The sequence below is a fragment of the Mytilus galloprovincialis genome, chromosome 2, assembly GCF_965363235.1.
Source record: "Mytilus galloprovincialis chromosome 2, xbMytGall1.hap1.1, whole genome shotgun sequence".
NCBI classification, from domain to species: Eukaryota; Metazoa; Mollusca; class Bivalvia; order Mytilida; family Mytilidae; genus Mytilus; species Mytilus galloprovincialis.
In genome coordinates this window covers 39,418,834-39,425,598 of record NC_134839.1, presented here as the reverse complement: position 1 = coordinate 39,425,598, position 6,765 = coordinate 39,418,834, and the positions used below count along the sequence as shown (strand labels likewise).

Here is a 6,765-nt window from a genome sequence, read left to right as displayed (position 1 = left end):
CAAGTATTTCTCTGATAAAACGTTTTGTTAAATGAGTCGATGCGACAAAAAAAAATGATTGCACGTTTTACTGAAATGTTTACGACTAAGGTGTACTTTTTCTCATAAATGTTTTGGGAGAATTTTCATTCATGTGTATAGCTTCGAATCTTTTAATAGCAACGCTAGGAATTACAGATACTATCTGGCTTAGGATGATAATTAAGAAGATCTCACTTTGGATCGCATTTTCTTTTTCAATGTATCTTGCTTTTATAAAGTGGGAGTGTGGTTATTAGTAAGTTATCTCTTTGTTCCTATACCTCCGGGGCCTTGTCTTTATGAAATATCCGAGTTAAATATTTCGACATCTTATATGCATGAATTAATGCAGATCTGTATTTTAATGCATATTAAACGAGAACTTTATTTTATATAGATCAGACCATATCATGAAATTATGTTATGCCAAATATGCAAGAAAATTCGTATACAGTTTAACGTTATTATAACGCGAACGTCAAATTACGGTTACGGGGACATTTCATTGGACATCTTAGATCGTTTCGGATTTTCTAACTGCAAATCAAACAAAAGTACATATCATATCATTTTAAAGGAAATTAAATGTATTTTCCATTCATATCAGTCAACAGGTGTTAAAAAATTGAGATATAGTAGAATTTCGTTTGATAAAAAGCCTCTGAATTATTCTTTATGTTATTTTGTCCATCGGGACATTTTATTGGACACGGGAAAAATGACGATGTTTTTAAAATAAGACCACAGTTACTTAATGATGACTCCAGATAGCTTCTTCGGGACATGTATAATTTTTTTGATACTATTAAAATCCATTTTCGTCAGTTTTATCTTATGAAAGTGAAGACAGAAAAAAAAATTACGGGTTGAGCAGCTAATTGGGACATTTTTTCTCTTTTTTATTTAAACTCTTTTGACGATCTTCCTTCTCTTAAAGTTAAAACCATCTGTTACTTCATTTTAAGTTAAATGTATACAAAACAATTGCAAAATTTTTGACCATTCTACTTACTAATGAATCCGCACTGGGATTTTAAAGACTCACATAAAACAAAATTGTAACAACGGGACACCCTTGAAATGACGTTATAGGCATCGAAATGAGCAAAGTTTTTCATTAAAAAATAGACAAAGCACAAAATCATCTATGTTATTGTTTTCTGTGGTTTATTTCCTTTCGAATGATATGCATAACATGGATATTTATTGTATAGGATAAGAGCTTGAATTTGAATAACCCGCCTTCTAACCCATATTTCCAAAGTGACACCAATATCGTGCGCAACGTCATTACCTTTTGATGTGTAAATCAGCGGCCAAAAAGGGGCCGATTTCCATTCAGGAATAACTAAGGTACATGCAGCCTTGTCATGCTGAATTTTTTGTAAAACCATAGGAACAAGAGATGGTGGTGGAACTAACCAGTTTGTGTCTTTACCCCAATTTTGAGAGAATGCGTCTATGCCTTCTGAACCTGGACACCAATGCTTTGAGTTGAAACGTGTGCAGTGTGTATTATAATGAGTAGCGAACCTGTCAATGTTATATGGTCCCCATGTACCATTGAAATAATTAAACAATTCGCCATGAATACCCCAATCATCGTTATCAGTGTTTCTGCTCAATTTGTCTGCATATTGATTGTCTGCCCTTGGTAGCCATTTAGAATTTAAAGTAATGTTCTTTTCTGAACAAATATTGTGAATATCTACTGCTATGTTTTGAAGTATGCTTTTCTTACTGCCGACCTTTAGTATATGTGGAACGTTTTTATTGTCCGAATTAATGCTAACCGACTTGTTATCTAAGCTAAATTTACTTTCATAAGTACATAATACTCGTCTTGCGCATTCTAATTCGCGCCACGTTGAACTTTCCAACTTTTCATCACTTGTCCAATTACCTGACATTTCACTGTTGTCAACACAAGTAACAACGCTAAACTGAGTGGATAAATAACCACCGAAGCCTACATCTGAGGCGTCACAAAAAATGTCAAAATCTGACACAAAATCATGATCAACTCTGCAAATGTCAACACCCTGCTCATTTAATTTTCTGAGCGAGCTTTCCCAGAATAAAATTTCTGTAAGAGCATCTGGGTTCATCTTTACAGGAGCATCCCAACTTGCTCGTCCCATGATACAATCATACAAGTATCTGGTGTGCAATCTCACCTTGTCACCAATAACAATCATCATGGAAATGATTTGACCCAAAATACTGGCTAAAAATCTAGCACTGAATAACAATCTACCGTTTGTAGCTTCTCTGCATAATTTGCGAATACTATTTTCGGCTTTCTCAATTCTTTCTTCCTTAATAAAAACTCTACCTATTTTGGTATCCCATGTGTAACCTAACCAATCCATACTCTGACTAGGTAACCAATGACATTTTTCATGAGCTATTAAAATTCCTAATCTTTCGAGTGTATTTTTAACTTCAAAACTACTATTCATACAATTTTCAAAATCATTGTCCCCTCCGAGACCGTCATCTAAAAACATGATGACACGTTTACCTTCTGCCCTCATGTGTTTGACAACTTCTCTTAGCACTTTGGTAAATATATACCCAGCTGTTGCAATACCAAATGGCAATACGTTAAACACAAAATAACGCATTATACCGTCAAAAACAAATGCAAAACCAAGAAAAGACCTGTGTATTTCTGTGATCTCAATATGGTGATATGCCGATTTCAAATCATAGCTAAATAGAAAATCACCCTTTTTAAAAAGGTCTCGTGCGTTTTCTGTATCTTCGTACTTAAATCTAAATTTAAATAGATGTGGGTTTAAATGCCGACAATCTAAAACCAGCCTAGGTTTGTTCTTATTGTAAGCAACTGTAAGAGGGTTTACAACAAAAGGTCTTTCTTTTACTTCTGAAATACATTTTTTCTCGATTAATTTTCTTATTTCATCTTTAACAAATTTTGGATTATCAAGTGAAGATCTGTTATTCTTCAACAATTCTGATTTTGGTTCTGTCTTGAAAGGTATCTTGTATCCGTTTTCGATAACATCCAAAATATGTGTATTGCTTGTAATTGATTTCCATTCAAGTAATTTAGATTTTAACTGACCAACAGGTGAGAAAATACCTGACGGCTGATCAACCGTGACATTTAACGGCGATTTAAAACTGACCTTATTATTGCAATAAACTGTCATGTGACCATCAGTTTCTATTGAACTATGTTCAGTATCATTTAAATTTGAACAAATACTATTAGTCAAGATTGGCAAATTAAATAAAATTTTAAAAGTACTTATCTTCTTCTTATCCAGACAATTGTCCGTCCAATGGCCTCTCACTCCACAGTTCAAGCACCTGCCAGGTTTCCAAGAAGAGTTGGTATTCTCTGCCTTCTCTCTTGTGTATGGTGCTTTTCTTGTGACAATTTTCTTAGATTTCTCTGCTTTCTGTTTTCTTTCTGCTCTGTTTTGTGCCCTGATTATTTTCTTCTCATCTTCCGAATCGTCGGCGATAGGATTAGTCACATATTCACTCACAACCTTCCAACCCAGTTCCGAGGAATCTGCCATTTTAATCAGTTTCTGTCTTTCTCTCACTAATTCCATACCTTCTACTATCTTGGCTTTAGCTGTTTGTACGGAATCGACGCTCAAATCTGGCCCTTCTAAGTTCACGTCTGCTTCTTTCAGCTTGGAAAGTACCCTGGATTCATGTTTGAACTGGTTCTCATTGCCTTTTCTCTTGAATGAGAAATTGTCAGTAACGGTCTGCTCGATTTTGTAAATTTGAGACTGTGAAATGTCCTGTTGAGATTGTCTTATGTTGGATTGGAAAGACGATAATCTGGAATCCATGATAGTAGAAATGTTATTCAATATGTCTTGTTGAAGGTTAGAAACGGCATTCTTCACTTCAAGCGAAATGGCGTCTTTAATTAAACTAGATATTCCGGTGTCCATACTTGAATGTTGCAGTGGGATTTCCAGTGACACTAGAACAATAGAAAAGTCACTCTTCTTATGAAAGAGATAGAAAAGGTCTAAGAACAGGAGAGACAATTTACGCATAAAACCCGATATGCATAGGGATGAATATCTCTTAAAACACAAAACCATTATATAACTTTTATACAACCACTATAAATAAAGTATATGTTAAAGCTAAATGTGTTAATATATGATTTTTTAATTGCCAAACATGCAGTTAATTGAACAACCTAAAAAAAAAGAAAAATATGCAGTCAAATCTGGCAGTTTTTTACACACCCCTATGTGTGTAAAAAACTGCCAGATTTGACTGCATATTTTTCTTTTTTTTTGAAAAAAATATATATCAAACCTTAATAATGTAGCTTTCTGGGTATCCAATTTTTAACGTGTTCCGAAATGTAGTTTCGTCACAAGAATTTTTCAAAGTTGTGTCATTTTGTCTATATGAATGTCGGTAAATTCGTATGATCGAGCACACCGACAAATATATCGTTGGGACAACTCGATATAATGTAATCAATATACGTGAAGGATTACCTAATGTGAAGTTTATCAAAATCATCATAACATAATTGATCAACACATTATGTTTGAACAACATGAGTCCTACAATATAAGATTTAAAGGTGCATATCATTTACATTCAACGTTTTTATTGGATTTTTTTTTACTACAATGTAACCTCGAGGTTCAACGTTGATAGTAAAAAAAAATCCCAGAAATTTTTTGAATGATATTGTAAATGATATGAACCTTCGAATTCTTATAACATCGGAATAGAAAATATGTGATCCGAATTAACCATGCACGTGTGCTACAGAAGATTATGAACTTTTATGATGTACAGGGGGTAAGGGTTTTTCTTAAACAATATTATGATCCCAAATTTGATGAATTTTGTTGGCAATACTTTAATATACACACTACATATAGCAAAGTATATAGTAAATCTCAATGTATTATAATTAGGAAAAATGTTTGACTCGGTAAAAAAAAATCTGCCCCCTCCCCCCGTATTGCATGTAATGGTTTAAACCTAAAGGATTCGCACTAACTGCCTAAAAGGGGTCCGCTCCAGTCTTGAATCAGTGATTTTGTTTATCATAAACAAAATATTGTCTCACACTGAAAGGGTCAGCCGGGCAACATGCACAGCCCGGATTGTCAAAACAACTAAGATTTACAAAAACGATTACAAACAAAAACCATCAGTTGGACAATCTTACTGGGATCTGATTATCTCTACTGATAAATAATGCAACACTAATGACACATTTAAGTTTTGGAATGATTTTATTCACAAAGAATGTTTCTCATTGGTATACATTTCTATGCTCTTGTCTTTTCAGAGTTTATATTGGAAATTAAAAATTGCTGCATGAAAGACACTAGCTCCACATTCCTATGCATATGATTTTATATGTACGAGAATCATTCCATAAAATATCCGTTTGATATCCTTTCAATGCATGACACTGTCTAGTGGTTTTTCTGCCACAATTACAAGGAAAACCTGGCTAAACTTGTGCTAAATCAAACACTTGAATCTTACATCGCTATTGATGTTAAGCAATTATTTAAAGGGCCATCCGGAACTGTTGGGTTTTATGACAGTCTTCCTTCCATACACACCATCGCTGCAAAATAATTTGAACATTCAATTAGATGACTATAATATTATTTGGCAATCCAAAGAGAACCTGAAAACATCAGACCACAATAAACAGAGACCCCAAAAAAAGCCAATTTTACTTTACAATGAAATTGAAAAAGTAGTTAGTTACATGTCAAATCATCTTTTGGCTGTCGACAAAAAATAAATAAAATCTAAATTTCGTAGCATTTTACCCCCCCCCCTTTTTAACTGAATTTGTTCAAGGTATGGTGGTTTTACCCCTTTTCAGATTTCAGTATGTCATGTTGTATATCTTTTATAAATTAGATGAATTTCTAGCAAGTTTCTACGATATTCTTTATCATTTGACAAAATACTATGCATCTGAATTAAATTGTTTAATACTATTTGAAAAAGCGCGCCTTCTTTTACTTTAATTTACTTCCCTTTATTTCACATAGCAACAAATATTAAAAACTGCCACATTTGACTGCATATCAATTTTTTTTCCCCAAAAAAATATATGTCAAGCAGCATAATTAACTTTACAAATTGGGAGAAAATCAAGATGTTCCGACTATAGGTTAGTATTAAAAAAAAATAATGAAAGGTTGGCATGATTCCAGGTTTGAACCCTGACGACACTTAAAATCGAAAATTCACTTATTTACCTATCATATGAAGATACGATGATGTGATAAACTTAACAATTAATAATTTACCTGGTGTATTATCATATTCACATTACGTTGACACGTCTCAGTTCGTCTGTGTTAGCTCATTTCAAGCTCGTAAACAATGTACACCATTTTCCGCTGTTCTTTACCGATTACCTCTAGCCAGAAGAGCCCACTGTTTACAGGGGCGATAATATTTTGTCACCGGTTCGCGCACTGTGTTGCCCTGTCTTCTTCTTCTCTTCTTTAGTTACGGAATACCATCAACTTTTTGAGGATTACTTTCCGGCGCATGCCTGTATGAGGTCGCTTTAAGTTAATTTCATTTTTTTTTTATTACTTTTATTTATTTATGAAATTTACAATTTTTTTTAGTTTCAATTTTTACATTTTTTATATATATTTTTTTTATAACTATAAGATAAAACAATAAGCACATTTAGTTCAGATGAGAGTATGTTTTAAGGAGCACCTCATG

At 33.5% G+C, this 6,765-nt stretch overlaps 1 long non-coding RNA gene across 1 annotated transcript; it reads right to left on the bottom strand.

Moving 5' to 3' along the window:
• Window positions 1-5,269: 5,269 nt before the first annotated feature.
• On the bottom strand, window positions 5,270-6,442 carry LOC143062236 (uncharacterized). Its single transcript, XR_012974625.1, has 2 exons — window positions 6,333-6,442; window positions 5,270-5,632 (listed from the first exon to the last, which is right to left on the bottom strand). It is a non-coding gene; the product is annotated as an uncharacterized LOC143062236 (long non-coding RNA).
• Between the last annotated feature and the right edge of the window lie 323 nt (window positions 6,443-6,765).